This window comes from Panulirus ornatus, chromosome 1 (assembly GCF_036320965.1).
Source record: "Panulirus ornatus isolate Po-2019 chromosome 1, ASM3632096v1, whole genome shotgun sequence".
In the NCBI taxonomy this organism is placed as follows: domain Eukaryota; kingdom Metazoa; phylum Arthropoda; class Malacostraca; order Decapoda; family Palinuridae; genus Panulirus; species Panulirus ornatus.
In genome coordinates this window covers 91,350,247-91,366,830 of record NC_092224.1, presented here as the reverse complement: position 1 = coordinate 91,366,830, position 16,584 = coordinate 91,350,247, and the positions used below count along the sequence as shown (strand labels likewise).

Sequence of the window (16,584 nt, the reverse complement as noted above, 5' to 3'; positions counted from 1 at the left end):
TTTCATCTTGAAGAATTACCTGTAACATGGTGTGTTATCGTGGAGGTATCGCTTTGGTGACCTGACCTTAGGATGAATATAGTGTGCGTGTCATGTGTGTGTGGAATAAGGTTAGGTATCGAGGTAATCAGAGTACTTTCAAGGATGAGAGTTAAGATCCATCCCCATTTTTCCTGGGACAGTTAGCCGTCCATCACACCACATTCACCCAGAGTCATACCTGGTGTGGGGGACTTGTCTTCGAACACAACGTGGAGATGCACAAACCTGTATGAATGGATAATTGCTGGCTTTTTAAGTGATACGTGAAGCCTCTGTTGTCGACTGAGGCCTCGCCATGGCTGTCACTTCTAAGAAGTTGAGACCACTGAATAGTTTTTGTGATCCGCCAGACATGAAACCTCCGGACGTACTCCATCTTACAACGACTTAAGTGTTGTCCTGTAAGCCATGGCCATGCGTGCTGACATCGAAGATAAACCTTCCGTTTCAGGACAGAGCAGTCTAGAGGTGAGATGACCCCCGTGAGTGCAGCTCTTCACCCTCAGCCACACATATTTTGTAAGTTATTCCCGCAGCAGTAAGCTCACTGACTCTCCATTCTTAGTTTCTTGTTCCAGGTCCAATTTATCTGAAGGTGTTTCGTTTCAGGTGGCGTTGTATTTCGTTGCTGTACTTAGTTACACCTGTTATTTTTTATTTTTTTTTGTATCTTGTAAGAACACTTTACCTGTGTATGTCATTCTTGTACTAATAAGACACTTTTTTTTCTTCTTCCCTGCACAGCACTGACCCATTCCTGTACATGGTGTTGAGTTCCTTGATGGAGATACCCGGCTACGTTGGCTTCACCCCTGTCGTGGCTCGCTTCGGCCGCCGCTCCGTCCTCTCCTTCAACTACGCCGTGTGTTCTGCTGCCATACTCACCATCCTGGCCACACCAAACAGTGTGTATAGATGCTTCATTGTTTATGTGTGTATAGACTTAGGTAGCAGACTGCCTTTCAGTGGTGAAGGTGTAGGAATAACTTGAGAGAGAGAGAGAGGTTGCTCATCCGATGTTCATTTGTTTATCAGTACACCAGGACCCTTTTCTGAGAGGGGTCCTAGTGGTGTTCTCCCAGAATCTCTTTGCCAGGGGCCGCCCCTATAGTTCTAAGGTTCCGCTACCGTCAGTAGCAGGGACAGGATGGACTCTTTTGAGGCGAATTGTTAGTTCTTTGAAAATAGTTTATGTTTCGTCAGGTGGCGATGATACAGCCTTTTAAGAAGAGAAACGATGAAGAAAAAAAAAATCAAATCTGTAATAGGATTAATTTTTATTTTTCCTTAGTTTTTGTCTGTAAGGAAATGACGTTGATAAATGAGATAATTAGAGACCGTAATTATTAAAGAAAAGTAAATATGTCAGAAGGACTTTGAAGCGGGAACAATAATATATTTCCAGTGCAAATGAACGCTGAGGAAATGATATAAGAGGAAGGGATCTGTGCAAATAGCATTTATAAATGACGGGGGGAAAATTCATCTACATAAATTAATTTTTTTTTTATTTTAGCTGAGACGGCACGGACAATTGAGGCCCTAGTCAAGGCCTTCTCATTAACGCTCTCTCTCTCTCTCTCTCTCTCTCTCTCTCTCTCTCTCTCTCTCTCTCTCTCTCTCTCTCTCTCTCTCTCTCTGTATATTGGAAAGGATCACAATTTTGCGCGTGATCAAGATATTCCTGAGTCCACGGGGAAAATGATACACGATAAGTTCCCAAGAGCACTTTCGTGTAATGATCGCATGCATTTCTCTCTTGTGTCTCCCCTGATGATGTGATATATATATATATATATATATATATATATATATATATATATATATATATATATATATATATATATATTTTTTTTTTTTTTATTTTTTTTTATTTTTTTATTTTTATTTTTTCCAAAAGAAGGAACAGAGAAGGGGGCCAGGTGAGGATATTCCCTCATAGCCCCGTCCTCTGTTCTTAACGCTACCTCGCTAACGCGGGAAATGGCGAATAGTTTGAAAGAAAAGAAAGAATATATATATATATATATATATATATATATATATATATATATATATATATATATATATATATATATATATATTTCATACTATTCGCCATTTCCCGCATTAGTGAGGTAGCGTTAAGAACAGAGGACTGGGCCTTAGAGGGAATATCCTCACCTGGCCCCCTTCTCTGTTCCTTCTTTTGGAAAATTGAAAAAAAAAAAAAAAGAGAGGGGAGGATTTCCAGCCACCTGCTCCCTCCCCTTTTAGTCGCCTTCTACGACACGCAGGGAATACGTGGGAAGTATTCTTTCTCCCCTATCCCCAGGGATATATATATATATATAGCCTGAGCCAGGTAACCATTTTACAAATCAACCCGTAGGGGTGGATGAACGGCTGGGTTGAGTGTGGACCGACTGCCGCAACAACCAGGATTCGAACCTGGGCGGGCGGCCCGTGAATGCGTCACGGGCCAGGCACGCTAACCGCTACACACCACCGGGAGGCCCAGTTGCTATCGCTGACCTTAATCATGCTTGCAGAGTTATAGTTAACGTAGTGGCAGGCGGAGGTTAAAGGTTCTAACACCACTAATGTATAGGGTTGAGTGTGGCTGTGCCGAGTTCAAGTGTGGGTGAGTTTGACGAACGTGAACACTTTGCAGGCTACACTTGGATGATCTTCTCCCTGGCGCTGGTGGGGAAGCTGTTCATCACAGGCAGCTATGGGCTCCTGTACCTGGTGTCGTCAGAGCTGTTCCCAACCAGTGTTCGCTCACGGGGTCTCAACTTCTCGTCCATGATGGCTCGTCTCGGATCCATCATATCGCCATTCATCATTAAGATCCTGGTAAGTTCGGTTTGTTCCAGTGAAGAACATGTTCGGGAAAAGCTGGTTCGTGTTGTTCAGTTTGTAATATAAGCGTTGTTCATTGTGTATGTACATGTCTTTTTCTGCTATCTACTTTTTTCAGTTTGTAATATATGCATTGTTCATTGTGTATGTACATGTCTTTTTCTGCTATCTACTTTTTTCAGTTTGTAATATATGCGTCGTTCATTGTGTATGTACATGTCTTTTTCTGCTATCTACTTTTTTCAGTTTGTAATATATGCATTGTTCATTGTGTATGTACATGTCTTTTTCTGCTATCTACTTTTTTCAGTTTGTAATATATGCATTGTTCATTGTGTATGTACATGTCTTTTTGTGCTATCTACTTTTTTCAGTTTGTAAAATATATTCGTCGTTCATTGTGTATGTACATGTCTTTTTCTGCTATCTACTTTTGCCTTGTGTCTTTGTTTCGTAAATCTATCATTCGGGCTTATATTGTGGATGAAATGGACAGTAATCATTTTGCATGTAGCTCCTGGTCTTGGGACACGTTGTGATATATGAACAGACGAGGAAGACAGATGTAGTGGAAGGTGTTTCGTCCTTAGGATTTTGAATGGAGAAGTTTTTTCTTTTATTTTCACTTGAAAAATCAAGTGCCTGTACAAACTGGGAAAGTTGGAAGCACTTTACGTGAAGGTCCGTGTTTCATTTGAACACGCTGAGTGTGGGTTGAGGATGGTGTGAGTAATTTGAGAGTCTCTCTCTCTCTCTCTCTCTCTCTCTCTCTCTCTCTCTCTCTCTCTCTCTCTCTCTCTCTCTGTATGTGTGTGTGTGTACCTGATGAACCACTTGATGAAGTGGGAGCGGGGTTCATGGTGATGATAGTGTAGTATGTGTTACCTAATGTTCTGTTAAGCATACCATTGCCTCCCACCAAACTCTGATGGTTAACGCACAGTATTATGCAGCACATCTCTTTTTAATCCTCGCTGCTCAGTCTTCCCTCCACATGACAGTCTATCCCCTAATAGACGTAACCATTTCCTACATATCTGACACCTCTGCTAACTCACTGTGCCAGCTGTCATAGCCTTTTGAAAGGCCCCATACTTCAGTTGCCTTCAATTGAGCAGGTCAGTACACCGTAAGAAAACTTGCTGTAAGTTTTTGACGATTATACACACAGCTTAAAAGCTGACATGTTGGAAACAGGCCATCCACATACTTTTTTTTTCCTCTAAACTTTCTCTCTATAGATTATTTTCGCATTAATCGAATTCTGGAGTAACAGTAACTTTTAATCAATCAGCTCGTATGGTCACGAACATCTCTTTGATTCCCGAACATTATTAACATAACAATAGTCTGGTACTCTTACCATTTAGAATTCTTGTTGTCATGGATTATATCATCATGTGGTTCCAATCCTCATTCTCTCCACCCTCCACCTGTAAATCTTGATGTACAGGTGTGTATCACCTTGTTGTATATGTACACCGTCACCTTACCACTGTAACCAGAATATTCGTGAGGTACACACGTGTGTGGGAAAAGAAGTACTTGTGGTGACCCTCACCACCGTGAATATTGCCTCCATTTTCTCTCTTCTTTTCTTTTCTTTTTTAATCTTACAGTAAAATTAATCGATTTTGAACGGTGCCATGCAGAGAGGTAAACACGAGTGTACCCCCCCCCACACGTTGATATCTTACACCGTCCGTTTCTTCAGGCGGCATCGTACTGGTGGTCACCGTCCGTCCTGTTCGGGACGTTTGCCGCACTGGGCAGCGTCTTCGCGCTCCTCCTGCCGGAGAGCAGGAACAAGCCCATGCCCGACACCGTAGAGCAGCTGGAGCTTCTGTACGGCAGCAGCAGATCGTCCTCCTCGAGCAGCATCGGCGAGAAGGGCGTCACCTTAGCGTTGACTGCGGCGGAGGAAGAGAACGACTGTGAGGAATCAGCCGGAGTGTGAGGGAGGAAAAAACAAAACAAAACAAAAAAAAACAATTGTGATTCGGGGATGAATTTTCTGCAGAATGTCCTTATTTCAGTTACGGAAGCCTTGCATGCAAAGTGACGAGAGACTTTGTGTTGTTTACCTCATTGTGTAAGGTCTAACATTCTTATGATGTTTCTCCCTATCTTTGTTCTTATCTTTTTTTTTCTTCAAGAAATGGCGCCAAACAATATAGAGACGCAAGGAAGTTCTATTAAAAGGCGCCAAACACTAAAAGATACAAGGACGTTCTACAGCGTACGTGAGGAAGACTTGTTTTGTAAGGGAATCATAGTTACTTGCAGGAAGAAGGCATCACGGTGGTGGAAGAATAAACCACTTACCTTGCATTTACTTCACAACATCTCATACTTATGCCCCAGTTTTTAATACGTAATCAGAAATTGTTTGAGGTTATTGCTCTGAAATATCGAATAAGGGTTTGCAACGGTGAACGAATATTGTATGCATTTGATTTGAAAAGGAAATGGAAATATCGCTAAACCTTTTATTAATATTAAATGCAGGTGAGGAGGAATACTAGTTGTTGTTAAAAGGACGAAAAGGAACAATTTATTAGAAAAGTTTATGCTGTAAATTACACGTTTTCTTAGTGTCTTGCCCTAATATTATGATTGTGATATGGAGCAGTGTTGCGGTTAGTGGTGTGTACCACAGATTCCGTCTTGTTGACACTAAGTAAAGAGCAATCACTAATTTGCTTTGTGATCTGATCTTGGAGAGATTAGTGGCATGTGGACGTACAGGGTATTATAAAGAGAAAATGTGTCACCTCAACTTCAGCAGATTACAGAAGGGTATAAGAATGTAACCCAAACTAGTTTCCACGTCTCCCTTGTGGTTTGTGTTTGGTGGGTGTCATGATGCATGCTAAGAGCTTGGGATATAGAATGTGATAATGGTTTAGAAAGTGGTTATAGAAGTGATGGAGATTATGTTGGTGAATCTAGATGTGCTTGTGGTGTGAGAGTATGATGAGATGCAGAATGTGAAAAAGATTTATGTTGGCATTGCATTTGAGCGGAAAGAGCTTGATTTTCATATTAGAATAACTAGTAAGAAAATATTAGGAAAATAGATAAGAATGTATTAAGATTGCATTAACCATTATCAATATGTAAAACGCTTAGAAAGAATGACACAAGCCTTAAGAATGTAAAGAGGTTACATAATACACTCGGGAAGTGATTATTAGCAATAAAAGATAAAGTAAAAAGAACTTAATGATTAAAAGAGATGAATGATATGATCAAGGGAAATCGTGGAGGTTTAAGTTTACAAATAATAGAAGTCATACAAAGGTCATATCAGAGACGAAAGGTGACGTAATAACTGGGTCACTTCGGCAAGTATCATACAGAGTGGAGGTCAGGTCCATGACGGCCTTTGTGAAGTTGAAGGGAACTTCCCCTCTTGTAGATTGATTCTTTCGTGTATTGTGTGAATCATTCCTTGACCAGTGCATGTAGACTTCAAATGGCTGACCTTACTGTGGTGTAGAAACTGTTCCGAATCTATGTGATCGCTGGATTTTCATCCAGGTCTATAAGTTTGAGTCCGTAGAGACGAGTGACTGGCAGAGAGAAAGTTAACACAAAACATTGCAGGAGCTCATGAAGGCATTAAAGGGAATTTGATGCAGTGCATGACACCTGAAGATATCTCCTAAATAAGATGTAAGATATATGGTTGTACACATATAATGAGGATGAAGAACGGGAGCGTAGGCTTCGCAAATGTTTATTCAGATATTTCTACGGCAGCGAACTTTGTCAACAGTGGATATGCAGGTTTGCAAGCCTAGCAAAGGTCTTTGGAAGGAAGTCTGTCCACTCGGCATTTGGGTGCAAGTGAGATGACGTCTCGACCAGGAATGTGGGAGTAAGAGACTGATGAATGGAAATGTTGTTGAGTGATTTTTGACTGAAGTAAATCTGTCGCCTGATGAATGATTATTGTTTACGCGTTATAAAAGAATGACGAGAAAGTCTATTTTGTGATAGGATAGGATAGGTCTATTATAGAGCAAAGATACCAAAGATGACTGGAAGGACTTGTATGAAGTGATTTGTGAGTGCAATGGGAGCATGTTTATATGAATGCATATGTATTGTAGTCTGCATTTGAGGGATAATTCTAATGTTTTGGATATGACAAAGACGCATTGATTGTTAACCTATATATGGGTGATGATATGTACAAACGCTTCTTTTGTGTGAAAATAGAGATGAGCTGAGTTTCTGCTCTTAGCTATATTAAGCATTGTTAATACAACCTTTTGTTTCATGTTATGGATACGTAAGAGGCAATGAACTAATCTAGTACGTGTATGTTATTGGAATCATCTTGTTGCTCATTTTATAATCTTGTTATTGTTTTTGTTGTTGAAGAGTCTACTAAAAGTTCCTCAGGAACCACAAATGAAACTGATGTACAGAAAATATTTTCAGGTTAAGATAGAGCATTTTCCTGTCAGTATTTGTGATGGTAACAGTTTTGTTTTCCTTAGTAGGTCTAACCAACTTAGCGAGCGGAACAGGCTCATGTAACTCTTCATAATTATCGGTTGATGTGGCAATATGTAATCAGGGAGACACACTGTGATAACTAAAGGCGGGCCGTTCTTCATTCTGACCTTCCTTACGTATCATGTTTGGTCAGTCAAAGAAGCCCAGCATCATTCATGTAAAATGCGGCCACTCGCCATTATGAGGCTCGCCTTTGATTGAGTAAGCAGTATATGCCAGATGGACGGGCTGCAAGACACTGTGTAAAACTAACAAGTGGTAGGGTGTGGTGATGGCAGACCCCCCAATCAACATGTCCAGTAGCGTAAGGTCGTCATAATTTTGCCGTGATGTGTACACTATTTTCTATAAGTTTTCTACCGCGTGAAATGCAGATTGTTTTTTTTTATAAGAAAAACAAAACAAACTCCAATGAAAATATTACAGCTGAATTAAGCACTGAAGGTTAATGATAGTCTGCTATTTGTGGGCAAATCATATATATATATATATATATATATATATATATATATATATATATATATATATATATATATAATTGGATGATAAACTTGAGGATTGAGAGCATGATAGGAAGAATAACAGAACAATATTATCTTACAATATATACTTTAGTCTTAAATGAGAAGGCTTATTTTCTTACTGTACTTTGTTATGATATGTTAACTTTTGGTTACGATGACGTATGTTGTTATCCTGTGTTTGTAATATGCTGTATCTATTTACCCAGTTATCTGCAAAGCGTCAGGTCTGTAGTATAATTTGTTATTTTTCTAAGTCATTGACTTAATTAAATAGGAAATCCTTACTGGAGTACGTAGGCCAAGACCTACATCTTTTTTTATACTCATCTATTTGGTAACCACAAAAGTGTTCCATTTTTTTTTTATGAATTTTAAAGTTTTTCAGGGTATACCATTATATCATATTTTCTTTTTATATATTTTGACTTCTGTTATTCGTACGAGTTTAAAAGAAAGCTATAAATGTTGACTGACATGATGTGAAATTCTATTACTAAATAAATATTTTAGTTTACTTTTTTTTTTTTTTAATTCATCTACCAGTTCCTGCCTCTTACGACCGTATCTCACCAATCGCAACTACTATATAGCATACACACCCCCAGCAGCGTCAGCCCTAAACGTATTTCTTTTTCTCCTCTACCGCTGGCTGACAGTGTGCTACCCACCTCCCTCGCTGGAGATGGCAGCCACGCAGACACATACAATAGGAAGAGCCCTGATTGGGGTGACAGAGTCTTGTTCTTGAGAAAGGAAGTTATTACCGACAGGCGAGGAATACTTGTTTGCAAGCTCTACTGGCTTGATCTGTGACATCGTCTGTCATTCGTGTGTGTGTGTGTGTGTGTGATCTTGATGTGAGGATCATGATCATGGAGACGCTCAGCTCAAGAATTATAGCATCTGACCTGATTGCAAAGGGCCTCGCTTTTTAGTAAGCGAGCCTCTGTATCTGTTTTAGGTAAAGCCTCTTGAGATCTTTTCTATTCTTCAGAGAAATCAGGGGTTTGTGTTCCCTCCTCCAGCGCTTAAAAAGAGTAGACGATTTTATACCTGACAGTTTTAGAGCATGACAACATATAGTTAGGGTAATGATTCGTTAAAATAGATTTCTTAATTATATTAACCTGTGATGGTATGAGACAGGACACAACAGTCTCAATTGCCCTGCTGCTACATACTGACCATCGCCTACTCGTTTGATCCCGGAGCGAGTGGTTTATGGTAATATTTTGTAACTATATCATTAAATGCTCATATCTCTACTTTTCTACGATTATTTCATTTTGTACATTAGACATAGCTGTGATTTTCTGAGCTACATAGTGTTTTTAAGACCTAGGTATGCAAGCTTTATGATTTTGATGTCGGTCTGGCAACGAAGTTGTCTAGCTTACCATAGTGTATGTCCAGCGCTGCCAACTCTCACTCTCAGCCTAGTCTTCTTATGAACTGTGTCTGTGTCGTGATATCGTCAGCTCTGGGTTTACGTCTGGCAGCCTATGGTCGTCTCGGAGGTACGTTGATTTTTTATATTGACTAATTAGGGATTGTTGATCCTCTGTTTACTGTGTATTTTAATAACTCATGTTTTCGAATGCTTGACTGAGTGACCGAACAGGGCTCTTTACGTGATTCATTCGTTCGTTCACTGACTCGTGTATATCATTGTATCAAGTATTCATGGTGTTCTGATATTTTCCATCGCACTTAGCGTGTTATTGGTTCATGATATCCCCAGACTAAAATTCCGTTATATGTATATATATATATATATATATATATATATATATATATATATATATATATATATATATATATATATATCTTTCATACTATTCGCCATTTCCCGCGTTAGCGAGGTAGCGTTAAGAACAGAGGACTGGGCCTTTGAGGGAATATCCTCATCTGGCCCCCTTCTCTGTTCCTTCTTTGGGAAAAAAAAACAAGATATATATATATATATATATATATATATATATATATATATATATATATATATATATATATATATATTATGTACATTGAGATGTATAGGTATGTATATTTGCGTGTGTGGACGTGTATGTATATACATGTGTATGGGGGTGGGTTGGGCCATTTCTTTCGTCAGTTTCCTTGCGCTACCTTGCAAACGCGGGAGACGACGACAAAGCAAAATGATTATAAAAAATAATATATATATATATATATATATATATATATATATATATATATATATATATATATATATTGATAAATCACTCCGGAAATTATCATTCAAATAGCTTAACGTCTGTAATTGGAAAACTTATGGAAGGCGTCAGTCAGGAAAAGATTGGGAACCATGACTAGGATCATCATGTCATAAACATTCTCGTAATGGTTTTCGACGAAATCCCTCATGTCTGACAAATCTGCTTGTGTTTATGATTTAATCACTAGCTGACAAGGTAAAAAGAGGTGATTTTATCTATTCAAATGTCCAAAAAACATTCCGTAAAGTTCGGCAATAAAAGTGACAAAGTTGTCACATAGTATAGATATGGTTGTATTTCGATGGATAGGAAATTGGTTTAGTTGCAAACCAAGAGTAATGATTAATGGTTATGCCTCTGAGCCTCTGAATGGTAGGACGTAACAAATGGTATGCCACAGAGATCAGATGGCTTGAGACGTTGATAATGGTCTGCATGTAAGATACCGAGGTTCGTGGACGATACTAAATTAGGATTAAATCTACACAGAAATTGTGCTTATTCTCTGCACTTTCGAACTTACATAGACTAACTGACGAACTGGGCTCACATGTGGGAACGGGATTTACATGTTGGTAGTAAAACTGAAAATGCAAGCTACAGTGTGAATTCTGTATAGCTACTTAAGGTAAATGGGGAAAGGGGCTTGAGTGTAATAATCCCTGGTGACCCAAAGCCACTTGAGCAGTGTCCAGCCAGTCAACCAGTTTCTTAACCATCAAAATATAACCATATCTACAGTAGTATACCACGCGAACAAAATTTTGATTTATTGGTAGGGCTTTTGAATGTAGGTCCAGTGAAATTATCCTCACTCTTTGCAAATCACTAGCGAGTCCCTGTCTTGATTATTGTGATTACATATGGTCATCCTACTTGAGGAAAGACAGTGGAGAGAGTACAGAGATGAGCTAACTCGATCATTCCCGGTATGAGAAACAAATTCTATGAGAACCGATTACCCTGTATTAGATTTAGTTAGCCTAGAAAAGAGAGGGTTGAGAGGTGATCAAGTAGAGGTATTCAAAATCATGAAAGGCTTCGATAATCTCGATCTAACGCGTTACTCGAGTCATAGCTTTGATTTCACTTGTAGTTAAGGCGATAAACTCGTGGGCAAACGTTTTACCTCGAATGAGGCGACGTAATTTTTCTTCAACAGGATTATTAACATATGGAATGAGTATCTTAAGCAGTCATATGGCAAATTATAATGAAGCACAAGAGCTAATCACACACTCAATCAAGATACACTTAGAAACACTCGGTCGATCAGCTTGGGAGTCGTGAACGCTAGTGTCGGGTCACGTGACCTCTTGCCCTTGAAGACGGGGAGACGCGGCTCTTCGTTGTTCGGTACGATGTTAAAAATGCATCTGTTGCTCCCGTGGGTGAAAAACTTCTGCCCACTGAGCCTCTTATCATCAAGTGTTAGCTCTACCGATCGTTGTAGATGTTATGTGTTGTTGTCCTTTAACTTTCTCGAGTTACGTGTCAGTTCATTTACCCGTCGAGGAAATCTACCAACTCATCACCGTGAAATGTTTCATGCGTGCGATTTTAGGCACACAGTATCCAAAGACGTGTGTTAAGACATGACGTGCTCTTGTGTGGCTAAATGACAGTTCTTCCCGCGCGTCGGGCGAGGGAGTTGCCAGGTAGCCGTAATGTGACCTATTATAATTATCATCGGGAAGAGTGACTCTCCCCCAAGATGTAAAAGCCTGCCAAGTATGGTTCGCTCCCTGACTCTTATAGTGTTAAGATGCGCCACACTAGCTGACGCGCACGCGCGCACACAAGGACGGAGGTGTGTACTCAAAACATTCCAGGTTGAGTAAAGCCGACTTTCCTAACCACTGAATATTACGTGACTTCATTGATTAGGAAACACATGAGTTTATCAGCCATGGCGCACGTGTACAACTGTCAGTATTTCTGAAACTTGATTAGGAAGCTTAGGGTGTTTATATTTAGTTCAGTAAAAGCCTTATTCTTATACTGATCTTGTGTATGAATATATGGCCACTTTACATTTAGAAAAATGTATACACTTGAATTTCACCGTAACATTTTATGATTCTTGACAATATTTATTCACTTTAATAGACCAGATCATGTTAATGCGACTTCACTACGGGCCGTAGTGTGTAAAACAGATCTACTGGGAACGGTTGCAACATTTGCATAGTTCGGTAAATTAAATATACAAACAGGCCTAACCCAACACACCTAACGTAACCTATCTGGAATACATCAAAACCAAGGTGGTGTTGGCGAAGTAATAGAATGTCATTTGAAAGGTGACAGAAAGTATCTCTAGGTCAGGATCTTTCAGTTATGACGAACCCACCAGGTCCCAATGGCATACGAGTAACAAAAACCCATTAACAAAAATTTGGTCCACTTACCTAATACTGAGGACAATCAGGAACGTATCTTGCACAGGAGATCCGCAGCACGTGGGATGTATAGCTGGGTTGCGTTAAGTAGCACTGAAAGTCCGTAGCCGTCACCTCCATCCTCACTAGATCAGCTATGTTACCAGAGCGAGGCACTAACTACGTTCGTTCACTGTGAATCACTTGCTCGAGATTCACAGTTTCCGATACGATCATGATTCGAATACGAGAGCTGTGATCTCGCCAGTGGACCTTCAAGACTTCAGTCACCGACTGTGCTGATTACCAGCTCTTCTTCCAACTTAATTAGCCACATAGAAGGCTAAATACAAGATCGTAAGAATAATGGGAGTGAAATAATGTTGAAGTTTTCATAGTTTTGTATCAATAGTGTAGCTGTGATGTAAGTGCTGGGTTTAAACTGTTGGGCTGTCGTTTCAGTGGCATCGTCCAAAACTGATCCTCCTACGAATGAAGTAAGCCGTCAGATGTTATCTTCACGTTATTCAGATAAGAAAATACTGAGGAAGTGAGGTAATGACAGAGGAAATGAATGTGGACGATTGAAGGTAGAAATCGGTAAGGTAATTAAGGAAAGCGAATTAACTGTCACCGCGCGGCAGCATCCCACACTACGCAGAGCTGACGAGATCAGTGGCGACCAGAGCGGCGCAGAGACAAATTGTAGCGCTTCGCTTTTACAGCCGAAGACTCTCTTAGCCCGGGGGTATAAAGCTAACATCTAGCATAATCAGAGTCATACGTTATATTGTCACAGTAGGATGTGTTTAACGTCTCAGGCTCAGCCCCTGTACATAACGAGCCGATAATATGCCCATAGGGACACTGGCGACCTGTATCATAACAAGGTCCCAGCTTGGGAAAGCGTCTTATCTATGTGGAGACGGAGCAGATGAGCCGCACCAAGGTCGTATAATCAGGGCGTTGTTTAACCAATCTGGCGCGATGCGCAGCTTCGAGCACCGCGCGTGTGGACCCACCTGATCCTGGAGGCTGAGGTTTGTGGCTAGATCACGTATGCACGGAGAGACGGGCGCCGTTTGTTTACAATCTACAGATAATATATCGATGACATGTGTCACCAGCTGATGCTCCGTGAGGTGAACTTGTAACACCCAGAGACTCGAGGCGGAGCCGCTATCGTTATTATAATGTTTTGTTTTGATATAGGTTAGGCGTATTTTTCAAAGTCTTCCTTCGTCCATCAGTTCTATATGGTAATAGTGACCACGCTTGTTTATTTATTGGTAAGATGTCTGAGTACCTTTACCCCTGTGTTATGTATGACTTCATATGATATTGTTTTGTTAGTTAAATAGGTTATGTGCATTTCCCATAATTCTCCTTTATCAGTTTTGTATTGTATGGTTAACCTCGCTGGTAATTATCGATAACAAGACAGTCAGTCAGTATGTCGCTAGGATGCGAACCCTAACTTATAATACTTGGTTTAGCATGATGACTGATTATGTTTACAATGTCGCAATCATTCATGTTAAGATGATCTACTTTATTTTACATGTGTATGTTTTCACTGTCATATTCCATGATCCATGTCATTATATTTAGGTATTGTATGTAAAATGTTAACGACCTTTCCCTGGCTTAGAGTTGAAAGAGAGTAGCCAAACTCAGAATAGTTGGGTCATTAATGTACGTGATTTGATATGATTACATGCATTCACTAAGAAGACTGCTGTTATATGCATATTGGGGGGGAAGGCGCTACTAGTTTTGTGGTCGAGCGGGACACGACATGTGTAGTAGCCCATCATGGCACCATAAGCGTAGTGGTTGACTGTATCGGAATATGTGTAGTGGGTCTACTGTAGCACCATACGTGCGCTGATTTGATAATGTACCAAATATGTATTGGTTAAGTATGACTTCACCTGTAACAGTCATATGTGGTGTCACAGATGTAGAGGTGGGGTAAGGTGCTCTTCGTATTGATACTGGTTGTGTACTGCCATGCGTGTGGTGTTTATATGTAGCGCCATATGTACTGGTTAGGTACACATAACTGTGTGCTGGTATAGTGTCACGTGTCATTGGAAGGCTACATATATAGACTGAAAGCTACTGTCTCTTAACTAGGAGGAAACAGATAGCACATGTTAGGGGTGTCGTTACTCTCGCATTGGCTGGCCAAAGGGTGACACTAGGGTCCCCCAAGGCACAGCGCTGGGGCCATTACTGCTTCTGTTTTATGTATATGATAAGCCAAACGAGGCGGAATCGCAGATATGTTTTGCCAATGATGACATCATTATGATAGACATGAAAAGAAAGAGCAACTGGAAAATATAGCAAAGAGATGCAATAGTGGTAGGACAAACTCTCATGATATATTCAAACTTGGAAAATGCAAAGTTAAGAAGACAGAAAAGTAAGCAAACAGACGAGAGTGTGAGAGCTACAGGTTACAGGAGTTCCACTGTAAAAGGAACATACTAGTTGACACAACGCCGAACTTATCAACAATCATGTGAGCAGCATCGTGAGAAGGGCAAGCTATATTTTAGTCTGCGTCAACAATGAATCTCTGTACATTGGATGAGTTGCAGATGTGCACGACGTACATATGACGCTAAGGTGGTAATAAGCTGTAACTGCCTGGTCTCCTTACAAGAGGAGCCAAGGATGTGAAAACAAATGGGGAGGAGGTGTCTAAGAGAATGCAGCAAGAACGGGATTACTACCTGACTTAAGTAGTGTGAGGTAAGATGAGAGGAGGTGCGGGTGGGAAGCCCTCACAATGCCCACACTAAAGGACATGAATTCCTAATAGGCCAGGATGATGTTAACATATAATAGTAATTTGCAGTCAGATGACAGTTAACCCTGATGACCTTAACATGTAACAGTTCTTTGAAGTTAGAGATGATAGTTACATGATGGTACAACTGGAAGTGAGAAAAGTGAAGAATATGGAGGGACATGAAGTTATATAGCAACAAAGTCGTGGACATGTGGAAAAAGTTGAGGCAAGATGAAGTATTTACCACTGGATATTCACCATCTCGTATGATAAGATTGTATGAAATAAGTCATGGAGTTCCATGAGTGTAACAATCCCTCTGTGCATAGTAGGCAGCGACGTGTGTAGATGTCAGACGATACCACATTCGAAATATTCCAGTGTGTGGCCATGTTTGGTGGCCGAATGTGGGAGCCACATATGGGGTGGTCAAGCCTAGTCCCACATATGTGGTGGCTAGGCGTGGTACCACCACATATCAAGCAAATATAAGTAATAAAACATACTTAGGCGCTACTTTGTGGTGTCCACAGCACCACTGATAGTGGTGACAATTGAAACGTAAAATTCTATTGGCTCTGACCTGACCTCGGGTAAGGTCGTCCCTGTTGAGCTACACTCTTTGCTAAAAGGAGAATAAAATGCCATTATTTAGTTTTTTGGGTTCCAAGAATATATTCATGAACTCTATCTTAATATAGGCAAGTATTACTCACATGGGGAAAGTTCGAGATCTGTAGAACATACACCACATTAAATTCAACAGGAAACTTGACAAAATATTCTGATTAAAACGACGCGGGCGAGGCGGGACCAGCGGAGGTTGGCTGTGAAGCGGCGAGCGGCTACTGAGTGAAGGCCAGGAGGTCCTGGCCTCGGGGTCGTGCCCGTGTCCTCACAGCCCCGCCGCCCCGACCCCCACCACGGTATTAAGGTATAACAAGAACAGTAAAACTATGTGGTAAACACTGAGTCACTCAACACCCGGAGCATGACGGTGGGAACCCCCACTACGGTACGATGGCCTGACCTTTTGATCTAACCTTGGGAGGGTAAGGTCAAAAAGCCAGGCCATCATAAGAGCCAAAGAGTCGTACAGTCGTGCTCAAGGGATTAAATGGCTAAGTCGTACCCATTATAACTGACCATCAACCATAAAAGTGAAATCTTTATGAAATGGAGGAAAATACACTCGTACAATAACTTTCTGTTTGAAATAGCTG

The 16,584-nt window shown here is 40.5% G+C and overlaps 1 pseudogene; it reads left to right on the top strand.

Annotated features, from left to right (window-relative positions):
• The window catches only part of LOC139750869 (organic cation transporter protein-like), a 249,495-nt pseudogene that overhangs the window by 59,805 nt on the left and 173,106 nt on the right, over positions 1 to 16,584 (top strand).